Source organism: Rattus norvegicus, chromosome 1 (assembly GCF_021556685.1).
Source record: "Rattus norvegicus strain SHRSP/BbbUtx chromosome 1, alternate assembly SHRSP_T2T, whole genome shotgun sequence".
NCBI classification, from domain to species: domain Eukaryota; kingdom Metazoa; phylum Chordata; class Mammalia; order Rodentia; family Muridae; genus Rattus; species Rattus norvegicus.
In genome coordinates, this window is record NC_141534.1 from 128,186,239 (window position 1) to 128,200,187 (window position 13,949).

At 35.4% G+C, this 13,949-nt stretch overlaps 1 protein-coding gene across 1 annotated transcript in view; it reads right to left on the reverse strand.

The window, feature by feature from the left end:
* Nucleotides 1-13,949, reverse strand: part of LOC102546835 (uncharacterized) — a 479,532-nt gene that overhangs the window by 402,132 nt on the left and 63,451 nt on the right. Inside the window, exons 27-29 of the mRNA XM_087601102.1 lie at nt 6,385-6,504; nt 5,547-5,617; nt 3,354-3,475 (exon numbers count right to left, since the gene is read on the reverse strand). The gene's annotated coding sequence lies outside the window, so the exon portion shown is untranslated. The remainder of the gene's footprint in view (nt 1-3,353; nt 3,476-5,546; nt 5,618-6,384; nt 6,505-13,949) is intronic.

Here is a 13,949-nt window from a genome sequence, read left to right on the forward strand (position 1 = left end):
AAATGTTCTCTCCCTGCAAGCTCTGTTATTTTCCTCTGAGATACACCTCCTCTAGTGTTAATCTTAGGGTTTTTTTAATATAGGACTGAAATCTCAAGAAACAGAGAAGTGTCTGCATTGCTCTCTGGTAAACACAAACATGTAGTAGAACAAGAGCAGTACTGATGGCCATCCGGTATATCCCTCCTTATAAATTAACCAAACCTTGTCAAATTTCTAACCTACATTTTACATCTTTTCAATAATCTCTAACTTCAATTCATCTGATTTGTCTGAATAAGTTTTACTATTCCCCTGGAATGCCCTTCTCCAGTGCATAAAGTTTTTCAGTATAATTATTTGGAGAAATTAATACAGTTTAAATTAAGGGAAGTAGGCCATCTCAACTAAAAAATATAACACCATTAAAATTACTAGAATGGCATACATATCTACTACTGTATATTTCACTCACCTTCACTTATATAGTTATCCCATTGCATATGGCTAATGTATTTCTTCTAACATTCCCCATGTCAACCTCTACTGGCACGCCATTCATGTTCTTTTAAATCTCTCACCTTTTTGTTCTTTATTGGTAGTCATCCCCACTTTCTCTGCCCTCTAATTTCATGGTTTTGTATTTTACAAATATGGAAAATAAAACTCTAAGGACATGAGAAAGTAGCTTTGTATTTGAGACATCAAATTATTTCACAAACAAAACCACTTATAAAGGTGATCTGATCAGGAAAATAAAAAGAGGGGTTATTTGTGGAGGACGTTGAAAGAAACAGAGAGAAGGAAGGAAGATGACAAAATAACAAGGATATATGAAAATTCCTAAGGAATCACACTATTAACTAACTAAAAATTATAATACAGCTCTATTTTTTCTCTCTCTCTATCTTGATCTCTATCTAGATTGATGGTAGTTGGATAGGTAGATAGATTGATAAATAGATAATAGATATAGATATATTACATCCACCAAGCAAAACTCCCAAAATAGGTTAAGAAGTCCTTTTTTGAGTTGCTATTGAGATCTGTTTGAGAGATGCCTAAAAGTACCAGCTATTAACTGTGATTGGTCCCAAGAGGTGGTAAGTAAGTACCTATTGATAAGGACAACATATACTTCAGACATCGGGCCTAAAGTTCCCTGATCTGAAACTGACCGGAGTGCCTTCTCCCTGAGGACTAACATTCATAATACCAAAAAACACTAGACAATGTTTCATAGGAAGGAAACAGTCAAGTTTCCTGCTCATCTGTGACACATATGAACCACAACATTGACTGGCATGACACCAAAAACAAAATTAGGAAGAAAGAAAGAAGGAAAGAAAGAAAGAAAGAAAGAAAGAAAGAAAGAAAGAAATATGCATAAATGCATAATGGTGCATTTATGACACACATACTTTGTTAGTAACAAGAGCTCTCTAATTGAACTTAAGATCTATTCAACGTGAACAAGTCCAAATTTTATACTTAAATCTCATTAAATATTAAACACTAAAAATGTCATCATACTTAGGGGAGAACCAATTAAAATTTACAACTCTACTTGACCAGCAAAATCCTTAACATTAATCTAAATAGTTTTCATTATCCCCAATGTCATGTGCAGCTTCAACCATCATGAAGAAAATCTCTCTTTGAAATAGGCAGATGATTAGAGAAAAAAAACAATAGAAATGGAAATTTTTAGAATCTAGTCCCATAGGACATATCTACAAAACATTAACTATCTAAAAACATTGGAGTATTATGGTGGAATCATCAGAAAGATAGGAGCCAGAGGAACATGAAACCTACGACTCTATGTTTAGTGATATATATGTATGTAAATATACAAGCATGTAATAATGATGAATGAACAAGGAGTCATGAATTTCAAAAGAGTAAGAAGTATATGATAGTTTTTGAAGGGAGGAAAAGAAACAATGATATAACTATATTATGATTCACAAAATAAAAAAAAATATTTTAAGATACCATCATTAAAGTTCTAAATAGCCTTTGTGAAATAATTGATATCGTTTTGTATATATGAAGCAAATTCAGGAGCTCTAAGGAGGTTCCAGAGTCTTATATTCAAAGTGTCATGACTGCAAGAGAAGATAATCCAATGTATGTGACTGAAATTAACACTCAGTTAGGATTATTCCAGATTTTATGTAACAGATAACAATGGAGAAAAAAAATCAGAAAATATTCCAGGAACTAAAATATATGCATGGGCCAAAATTATAGTATACTTAAGTGACCAAACCATTTGCACCGAAGAAATCGTACACCTTATAAATAACTTCAGCAAAGTGGCTGGATATAAAATTAATCTTTCTCTATTCAAAGGATAAACAGGCTGAGAAAGAAATTAGGGAAATAACATCCTTCATAATAGTCACAACTAATATAAAAAACATCAGTGTGACTCTAGCCAAGCAAGTGAAAGATCTGTCTAATAAGAACTTCAAATCACTGAAGAAAGAATTTGAAGATCTGAGAAAATGGAAAAATCGACGTGACCTATAATAGAACAATGGCAAAAACCATTTCAATGAAGTCCAGATCAATGAATTCAGCTGAATGGTTTCTGTTACTGGAGCATGTGTGATACACAGGCATTTGAACTAAAAATACTTGCCATAGAGTGGGTAATGATTCAGGAAGAAGAGATCAGTGCACTAACCCGACAACTTCAACAGAGTCCCCTTCCCTAAAAATCTGTTCACTGTTAATAAGTGCTCAATGTATGTTCATAAAACTTGCCAATATCTGTGCTGTCTGAATACCCTGAGCTGCTCACATCCTTATGGGTAAGAAACTTTTATTTCAGAGGAAAGAACCATGAAAAAGAAATATTTGTCATACTCCTATGAGATATGAGATAAGATGTTACAAAACTATTTGAGAGAATCAATTATGTTTTAATACTCTTCTATCTTTATTTAAAGATTTCAGGTGGGGTTTAATATGAGACAGACAGTGCATGTCTGTTGACATGGTGTTAGCACTGACTATAATAACTGTTCATAGATCCTATGAATTTGATTTTGTTGTAAATAAATCACAAACACAGCAATTTTGTGGGGAAGGCTATATACTACTAAAATGTGCCATTGGTCTAATTGTGAATTATCTTATTTTGTGAATATTTGTATATTTCTGTCTATGATATACAACTTAATGGGAAAGGAAATGAAGCAATTTAAATTGCATTGCTATATTGATTAAACATGCCCTAGTGAAATTTCAATGATATACCATAATTCAACTAATTTGTTCTAGTCAGATACTTCAAATGATGTTATTATCCAAGATCACAATTCTATGCTGTTTCCACATTTCCCACTTAAATATAAACCTACTGTTTATGGAAAAATGATTACACCATAATGTGAATTGATGTCAGCTCTCTGCTTCCTCAATCTTCCTCAGTGTGGCGCATCAAATTTTCCATTTCTTGCGATTTCTCTCTAGTGAACAGCTCCTTTTAAAAAGTCAAATATAACACATGAGTTGCAGAATTGAGCCTTTCTATCCACTGTCTATGCATAAACACTTTTTCTATAATTCTTAATTACAGTATGAACACCTACGAACTTTTTGCCTCTGCTAGACTCACTTTGAAAAGGAAGTATCTAAGAATGCTGTGGACAGTAGTAAGGAATTGGTATCTCAGCATGGGAATAAACTCCCTAGGTATCCTCTGTCAACTGTACACTAATTAAGAAAGATTCCCTCCACATTCTAAGATGGAAAGAAAATATGTTCTAGTATTGTGTGTTTTTTAATGTCTTTATAGGGTGATGAAGCAGTCCTAACATCTTGTTCTTCACTTGCCATAGATCACCTAGGAAAAGAGAAGAAGAATGAATAGAACACAGGCTCTATATGGAGCACAAGATAATCTGATAAAAAATAAGGCCCTTGTGAGAGAAAAACTCTTTCAATGGACAATCAGGAGTAAAATGATCCACCAGCATAAACAAAGCACACTGTGCTATGCATAAATATCCCAAGGTGGGGGGTTGAAATAATTAAAATCCACAATCAAGTCTAAGTCAGAGAGTAGAAAATAGCAGCTTGGTATGAATGCTTTTACATTGTTTCATTAATCATTTTATTCATTTACATTTCAAATGATATCCTCTTTCCAGTTTGCCCTCTGCAAACACCCCTATCCCATCCACCTCCCCTTTGCCTCTATGAGGGTGCTCCTCTACTCATGCATCCACTCCCACTCACTTTACTAGCACCCCACTATGCTGGGGCATCAAGCCTTCACAGGAACAATCACCTGTGCTCCCATTGATAGGAGATAAGGCCATCCTAGGGCAATGAATCCCCCATGTATGTTCTTTGGTTGCTTGTTAACACTCCAGGAGCTCTGGGTTGTCCAGTGAGTTGATATTGTTCCTCTTATGGGGTTGCAATCCCCTTCAGCTCCTTCAGTCATTCCCCTAGCTCTTCCATTATTGTGCCCAATCTCAGTCTGATGTTTGGCTATAAGTTCAATCGGGTGCTGACAGAACCTCTCAAGGAACAGCCATACCAGGCTCCTGTCACCAAGCACTTCTTGGCATTAGCAATAGTTTCAGGGTTTGGTTCTGCAGATGGGATAGATCCCTAGGTAGAAGGTATGACCTTTCCTTCTGTGTCTGCCTCACTTTCTGTCCTTCTATTTCTTTTTTTATTGGAAATTTTCTTTATCTACACTTCAAATATTAACCCCCCTCATGGTTTCACCTTGAGAAATCACCTATCCCATTCCCCCACCCCCTTCCTCCATGACGGTGCTCCCCCAGCCCCTCCCTCCAGGAGGATGCTCCCCCACCCAATGACCCAATCCCTCCTTCCTCCCCATCTTGGCACTCCCCTACACAGAGGCATTAAGCCTTCACAGGATTGGGCCTCTACTCCCATTGATGACTGAAAAGGCCATCCTCTGCTATACATGTGGCTGGAGTACACTCATGTGTACTCCTTGGTTGGTAGTTTAGACCACAATTCTGGGTTTAAAATTTTGAGATGTGTGACTGACCCCATCTTCAATGGGGCCATGCATATCTTACAGGAGCTTGTCTCTTCAGATTCTATCTCCGCTTTGTTGGGTATTTCGGCTAATGTCATCCCTGACTGAGGTGCATTCTATCTTTTACATGCATGCAGAATTCCTTCTGGAAGCATGGAATCTATTTAATATGGATGAAATATCTTTTTGGGCACAAACTACATTTCTCCATATTTGAAGATATAAGTGGTATATTTAGGAACAGGCCCTTTTACTGTGGGCGATGCAGGTGTAAGCGATACCTTTAGCACCACTATTCATGTTTGAAGTTAGGGTATATGGGAACACTTTGGCCAATGATCGAGAAAGTTTTAACTAATTCCCACTACTAGAGGTTTACACAGTGGCATATCTAGTTAAGGAATTTTATTACATGAGGAATTGTATAATGTGAGTACATTATAATTATTATCATAAGTGTACATATTATAGAAAGCTTCTAAAGCAGTTGAGACAGACAAAACTTCCAATATTTCACACTACTTACAGTTACAGCATTGGTTAAGGGTATAAACACAGAGTCCTACTCTTCATCAGGAAAGTACTTGCAGTTTATATCTGTAAGGAAAGGAAATACCATGTTTCTCAAATGGAGTTATTGAGAATATCAACAACAACCTAGGGCTGTCTTCATTCCCAGGAAGAGTAGTCCAAAACAAAGTGAAATCCATATTTTATTTCTTTACTAATTGATTGTGTGCTGTGTTGTGATGGGGTTATGTTTTGTTTTTTAGATTTTCTGTGTTTTTTGCATATTCATAAAATTAGTTATGTAGGGAGATACAATGACCTGGATGGTATTAAGAGAGAAAAATTAATCAAAATATACTATGGATAATTACTAAAGAATTAGATATATAATACACCTAAGTAAGTATGATTCTATGCATGAAATATTCACTGAGAAGAAAGAGCAAAATACAATAAGTGGCCAGAACACACCACCTACATTGGCCACCTTTTAAGGAACCAGGCAAAAGTAAACACATTCTGCACTACACTGGAAATATCAAATCGCACTCCAAGTTAAATTTTGCCTAATTCTGCTTTGTTCAATCTGTTTTGTACAATCTTAGAAATGGTGATCACGCAGTTCACATTGTTTTCTGTCACAACCAAATGTTGTGAGGATCCCAATGTTCAGAAAGTTTGGAGTCTCACTCTGGCTCTGTAACCAATTCTCCTCTGAGTCTTTGAAACATAAAAGAATTTTGTTGTTTCCAGATTCACATAGTGAATGAAAAATTTAAAGAACAACAAAATATAAACTTTTATCTAATTACTTGCATAAGTAATCAATTTGGAAACAAATGACTTTATAATACCATAGATCAGAGTAGTGGTCTCCAGAGTGATCTTCTCAGGATGCTGACAGGAAGCATTGCATTAGTGCTTGAATTTGCAACCTCACTACAAAGTACACTGAGACTCCGTATCAGAAATACCTGACATAAAAAAATAAAAAAAACACAAGGATAAAAGAGTAACATAATACCTAAAGGTCCAAGAGTGTATTTAAGACTATTAAAATCACCCATGGAATTTTATTGACTTCAAGAAGACCTTAGGCATCAAAGCTATTAGAGACTAAGAGTATCCCAAAGTAAAGCAAAGGTTCATTATTTTTATTCTATGGTTCAATTCATCTAAACTTGAGGAAATGTAATAAAAACCAAAATTAACACAATATTCAGATAAAGAAAAGTAAAGATGGAGAAACAGAACTTTTGCTACTGTTTCAAAACATATGAAAAATTAGTTTCAATAAAGACATTTGAACAAGGGAAGGGAGGGAGGAACAGGGGAGGAAAAGGGTATGGGGATGGGGAGAGAGGGAATGGGGATGATCTGATATTGGGTTGGGAAATGGACTGAAACCCTGGGAGCCAGCAGAAAGAATGCAAACAGGCGACATTGGAAGGAAGAAGGTGAAAAGGACACCCTAGAATGTACCAGAGACCTTGGAAGTAAGAGACATTCAGGACTAAAAGGGGGACCCTAGATGAAATGCCCCACAGTGGGGAGAGGGAACTTATTGACTCCACTTCCAGCAGAAATACAGGGAATCAAATGAGGGATTTGGTTGCTCGAAAGTCTGACCCATAATTCTTCCTGTCTTAAAAAAAATGCAGGGATGGAAATGGAGAAGAGTCTGACAAGAAGAAGGTCCAGAAATGGGCCCAAAGTGTGATGCAGCTCAAGAGGCAGCCCCGAGACCTAACACCATTACTGAGGCTATGGGACGTTAACAAAAAGGGACCTATCATGATTGCCCTCCAAAAAACCAACAAGCAGCTGAAAGAGTCAGATGCCCATATACTCACTCAAACAATGAAAAGAAGCTGCTGACCCCTCTAGTTAAATTAGGAAAAAAAGCTGGAAGAAGCTGAGGAGGAGGGCAACCCTTTAGGAGGACCAGCAGTCTCAATTGACCTGGACCCTGGATCACCAACCAGGCACCATACACCAGCTGAGATGAGGTCTCCAACACATATACAGCAGAGGACTCACATGTCTGGGTACAGTCAGAGAAGATTCACCTAACCCTCAAAAGTTTGGGAGCCCCAGGAAGTTTAGAGACCTGGTCGTGTGGGTGGGGTGGGGACATCCGTTTAGAGACTGTGGAAGGAAGGGTTATGGGATGAGGAACAGTCGGGAGGGGAGGTGAACCAGAAGGGGAATAACATCTAGAGTGTGAAAATTAACTAAAAATGAATAATCCCATAAAAGACATTAAAATATGCTATATAGTTACTACATATTAGTAATTGAAACCTAATACCTAAATAAATACGTAAACAGCATTTGTGAATATGGTCATGGTATATGAGAATGTTGCAAACTGTGCACATGTATATGAATGCATGGTGAACATCAGGTCTTTTAATTAATCCAATTCTGCCATTTATCAGAGATACCATTTGTCACTAATTTTAGAGATTTGTAGCTTAATTACCTGACAGATTAATTCTAAGATCAGGATGGCATACCACCATTTCTTGTTTCTTCTTAGTTTGTTTCTGTAATTTCTAGGTATATAATATCATATCTTCCAGTTCTTATGAATATGAAATATTTTGTACAACCCCCAATCCTAAAACACTTATATTCAACATCAATGATCATCAAAAACTTCTGAGATTTTCAGTAGACCCGGTAATTTTTAAAGCTATCAAACAAGATGATATAATAAGAAAATTTGAATACAGCAAACATGACAAGGAGTTAATTATTTTAGCATTAATGAACAAATTATTAGTAATATGGAGGCAGAGATTACCGAAAGAAAATAATATTGCAATTAATGCAAAATATGCATTGTATAAAATAAAGTATGTATTCAAACAGGACGACACAAGTACAGGATTTTTGAGTAACAAAGTTTGCCAATTAGATAAGGTGTTTGGATGAGTCCCAGAACAAGAAAGTGACATATGCACATATACCCATGTGGCAAGGTACATCACTACATGTCCCTTCAAGATATTCCCTCTGCTACCCAAGTTTCTCAATGTAATCACTGTTATGAAACATAAAACCAAACACTGATAGTGTAGAAAACAACAACCATTACATTATAACAGAAAAAAATACCGAGAAAAGTTAAAAAATTCAGTCAAAACAAAACTAAAATAACAATAGAGTCTGACATAGTTTAGTAAAAGTGAAAATACAATTCTTAGAATCATATAGTCTTAGATCATATTGGATAAATCCACAAACAAAAAAGTATAAAATATATTACTATTCTAAATTTAAAAGAATATTAGAACAATAAATGTAAGAGTTTGAATAGACATTTTATAAAGGAGTTTTATGAGCATTGCAGAAGTAATTTTTATAAAATAAATAGAAACACTAGGATTAGTAAAAAATTGACAAGAGAATCATTATTGGAATTTATCTCAAATTATATGCAATGCTTACTCACACATAGTTTCTGAGTTCAAACTGAACAAAAGTCTCAGAGGTAAACAGGAGAAACAGAAATGGAGTCCTGCCTCTAATTAGAAGTTAGGTGCAGTTGATACCTACTGGCAAAGGGAAAGCCAGGTTATTTTTTTCCAACTTGTGTCATTGAATATACCAACAAAATTCAAGGGCGAACTATATGTCAGAAAGTAACTGAAAATGGTAACACATATACTCTTTCAGGTTCAGGAGGGGGGCTTTTTGTTTCTTCTTTGCTTTCAAGTTTAGTTTCATTTAATTTTGGTATTGGTTTGTATTATTGATAGGTTTTATCATTGTTTTGTTTGATTTTCTTTTTTGTTTGATTTTGGGGCATTAGGAGATAGAAAAAGAACATGAAATTTGGTGTGTAGGAAAGCAGGAAGGAGTTGGAGGTAGTTGGAAGAGAGGAATAATATAATCTAAATATATGATATGAAAAAAATTATATAAAACTATACGTGTATGTGTGTGATAATACAACGCAGATCTGCCCAAATTAAAAAAAAAAGATTATATACAACGAAGAAGAAAACATGAGACAAATATGTAGATATAAAATGCATAAAGAGTTAATGTAAAGAACAACCTTACTACAAGACTCGATAACAATTATAGGATCCTCTCCACGTAAACAGAGAAAAATATTGAGATTCCCTAAATTTTTTCATTTTTTAAAAAATATTCAAATATTAGTTATACAAATAAAATTCCATATGCATAACTATCAGTATACTATACAGATATTAAGTCACCCAGAAAGCAATGAATTTTAAAAAATAAAGCAATGATAATCCTACCCATAAACGTAGAAATAGTTTTGGGAAATCTTTCCCAAATATCTCATAAAAAGTTTATTTCTCTAAGACAAACACACACATGCATAAACATGCTTAATATATTATATATAATATAAAGTATAAATATAAAATTTTGTAAACATAATATATGTTATGAATTATATATATTACAATATAATATAAGCTATTATATATATGCATTATGTATAATGTACTGTACATATATAAATTTCATTTATCTATGCATATACATTGTCTATATATATGTGTATGTGTATGTGTATATATATATATATATATATGTGTATGTGTATGTGTATATGTATGTGTATGTATAGGTACTGAAAATAAAATCTGATAGTAGACAGTGTACAAAGAATGAGAGGCTTGAAACACTCATTCATAAATGATATGTCTTTCACGTCTCTATTCAGGGTTTGATGCTAGGTGGAAGAGGAGGAAAAAAGAGTATAAGAGCCAAAGATGATGGATAACTCCCATGGGAACACTATCTTTCAGACACAGGAGTGGTGATACACATATGAAGTCAGTGGAATTGTGGCAGTGTGGCCAGCTGCTGCGATTCAAGCTAGATAAGATCTTAGCACTGAGAGGGGGAAGTGAACACATGAACGGGCTCCCAACACTAACTAAAAGGCTACCTCCAACTGACAACCACGTGTAAAGGAAAAAAATATATGAATGGATATATTGATTACATTTGAAGGTTGGCCTCATGGCCCGAATTATCTGCCCAACACAAAGTGAGCTCACTGGTATCTTGTAGACTTTTGTCTCATATTGCTTTATTTCACCATTTTCTTATGTTACTGGTCTTTTTGCTTCTAATTTTATGTTTTATGAATTTTTTTCCTCTTGAGAGTTTTTTGACCTGGGTTTCTCATTGTACTCTTGCTGTCCTAAGAAAATCACTCTGCAGTCGGGCCTCAAACTCATGTTATCTGCCTGGCTCTGCCTGCAGAGGGCTGCGATTAAATGTATTCACCACTTCTGTTTTATGTATCTTATTCTCTCATTCTCTCTGTCTCTCTGTGTCTCTGTCTCTCTGTCTCTGTCTCTGTGTCTCTCTGTGTCTCTGATTCTGACTGTCTCTGTCTCTCTCTGTCTCTCTCTGTCTCTTTCTCTGTGTGTGTGTGTGTGTGTGTGTGTGCATGTGTATGTTGCTCTGTGTTTTAATGAATGTCATTGTTAGTGTTAATGTCAGTGTGTGTTTTCAACAGAGAGGGAGGAAGAGGGGGGCATGAAGGTAGGTCATTTGGGGGAGGAGAAACTGTGATTGGAATATATTTTATGAAAAAATGTCTTTCAATTAAAACAATAATCGTCATATTTATAGAAAAAACATAAATATTAGAAAAATGTAAATTGAAAATAATGTTAAACACTTTTGAAATATGACTTATAGACTCTAAAGGGTGCAGTTAACCAAATGCAGAGTTTAATTTTGGTGTAGCAATGTTTACCAATTCGAAAAAGCATGGGTAGAAAATCTCTAGCATAGGGATAATTAGCCTACACCCACCACTAACGGGGTGGGTTATATTCAGTTTCTTTGCCTCATTATACACTTCCTGTGCTAATTCCGTTTTCTTCATGGCAATGCTGTGTATTACAAGTACCAGTAATTGATGATACCTAAAGTAGCATCGACCACAAAATGACAAAGAAAACAAAAACAACATGAATAATAACAGAAAAACCTGAGTACAGCCTGAGTAAAGTGACATCACAATGAATGAAATAGCACATTTTGAAATCACATAGATAATAAGAAAATACTACCATGCCATTAATATAGTAACTGTTTTCACTGTAACATTAAAAGAAGAGTATCATTCCTGCATAAATGATTCCCTGAAAAGACGTGTCTACAATGTAGTTTTCAAAGGATACGAACAGAAAATAAATATATATCATTGCTATTACTCCTAGCAGTGCACAGATTTAAGAGTGTGGAGACAGACTGCAGAACTCTAAGTCGCATACAACTAAGTAGGGATTTAAATTTGTGGAGTACCTTTTAAAATAGTAATTGTGAAAATAAGTTCAAAATGTCAAGTTTCAGGACAAAGTACACTGATGTCTGTGTAAACAGTATTCTGAAACTTTATGATGCATTTCAGGATTCTTTTTCATGTAGGGTACTTTATTTATATCATATCTACCCTCCTTCTGCCTCCCAACTCTTGCTATGCCCACCATATTTCCATACACACTACGAGGCTGAGTACACTAAATAGAAATACCTGATTTTGAAAGTTTAACTTATCTACCAATGACCTGTTTCTCTGTTCAGGAATCCAAATTGTGATCCATAAAGGATGTCATCCTGAAGGATTAGATGGTTAGGTCACCTTTGGACTCTTATGATGGTCTAGGGGATTAATTTTATGTTGAATTGAAGCCATTTCTCTAGGAAAAAATGCAGAAAATTTATTTTGACTTGCAGTTTCAATTCCATCATTGGGGAACTCACAGTGGCAGGATGTGTAACATAACTGATCATGCTACGTTCATAACTTAGAAGCAGGGAGCTTGTCCGAATTTTTTTAAAGAGAGAAAGAATGTATAGAGTTGAATGGGTTGAGTTATGGGGAAGGTAAGTTAAGGGAGGGGAAGTGGTGATCAAAATATATTCTCAATTTAAAAAGCAGAGAGTAATGAACCCTAATTCATTCTAGTACAAGCATGTACTCACTCTGCCTTCAACATTTTATACAATACAGGAATTTCCACACAGCGGATATTCTTAGCTAACTTGTGATATGAAAAACTATTGCTTTACTACTGGTCCAAAACATACAGGAAATCCAGGACTCAATGAGAAGATCAAACCTAAGGATAATAGGTATAGAAGAGAGTGAAGACTCCCAGCTCAAAGGACCAGTAAATATCTTCAACAAAATCATAGAAGAAAACTTCCCTAACCTAAAAAAAGAGATACCCATAGACATACAGGAAGCCTACAGAACTCCTAATAGATTGGACCAGAAAAGAAACACCTCCCGTCACATAATTGTCAAAACACCAAACGCACAAAATAAAGAAAGAATATTAAAAGCAGTAAGGGAAAAAGGTCAAGTAACATATAAAGGGAGACCTATCAGAATCACACCAGACTTCTCGCCAGAAACTATGAAGGCCAGAAGATCCTGGACTGATGTTATACAGACCCTAAGAGAACACAAATGCCAGCCCAGATTACTGTATCCAGCAAAACTCTCAATTAACATTGATGGAGAAACCAAGATATTCCATGACAAAACCAAATTTACACAATATCTTTCTACAAATCCAGCACTACAAAGGATAATAAATGGTAAAGCCCAACATAAGGAGGCAGGCTATACCCTAGAAGAAGCAAGAAACTAATCGTCTTGGCAACAAAACAAAGAGAATGAAAGCACACAAACATAACCTCACATCAAATATGAATATAACGGGAAGCAATAATCACTATTCCTTAATATCTCTCAATATCAATGGCCTCAACTCCCCAATAAAAAGACATAGATTAACAAACTGGATACGCAACGAGGACCCTGCATTCTGCTGCCTACAGGAAACACACCTCAGAGACAAAGACAGACACTACCTCAGAGTGAAAGGCTGGAAAACAACTTTCTAAGCAAATGGTCAGAAGAAGCAAGCTGGAGTAGCCATTCTAATATCAAATAAAATCAATTTCCAACTAAAAGTCATCAAAAAAGATAAGGAAGGACACTTCATATTCATCAAAGGAAAAATCAACCAAGATGAACTCTCAATCCTAAATATCTATGCCCCAAATACAAGGGCACCTACATATGTAAAAGAAACCTTACTAAAGCTCAAAACACACATTGCACCTCACACAATAATAGTGGGAGATTTCAACACCCCACTCTCATCAATGGACAGATCATGGAAACAGAAATTAAACAGTGATGTAGACAGACTAAGAGAAGTCATGACCCAAATGGACTTAACGGATATTTATAGAACATTCTATCCTAAAGCAAAAGGATATACCTTCTTCTCAGCTCCTCATGGTACTTTCTCCAAAATTGACCATATAATTGGTCAAAAAACGGGCCTCAACAGGTACAGAAAGATAGAAATAATCCCATGCGTGCTAT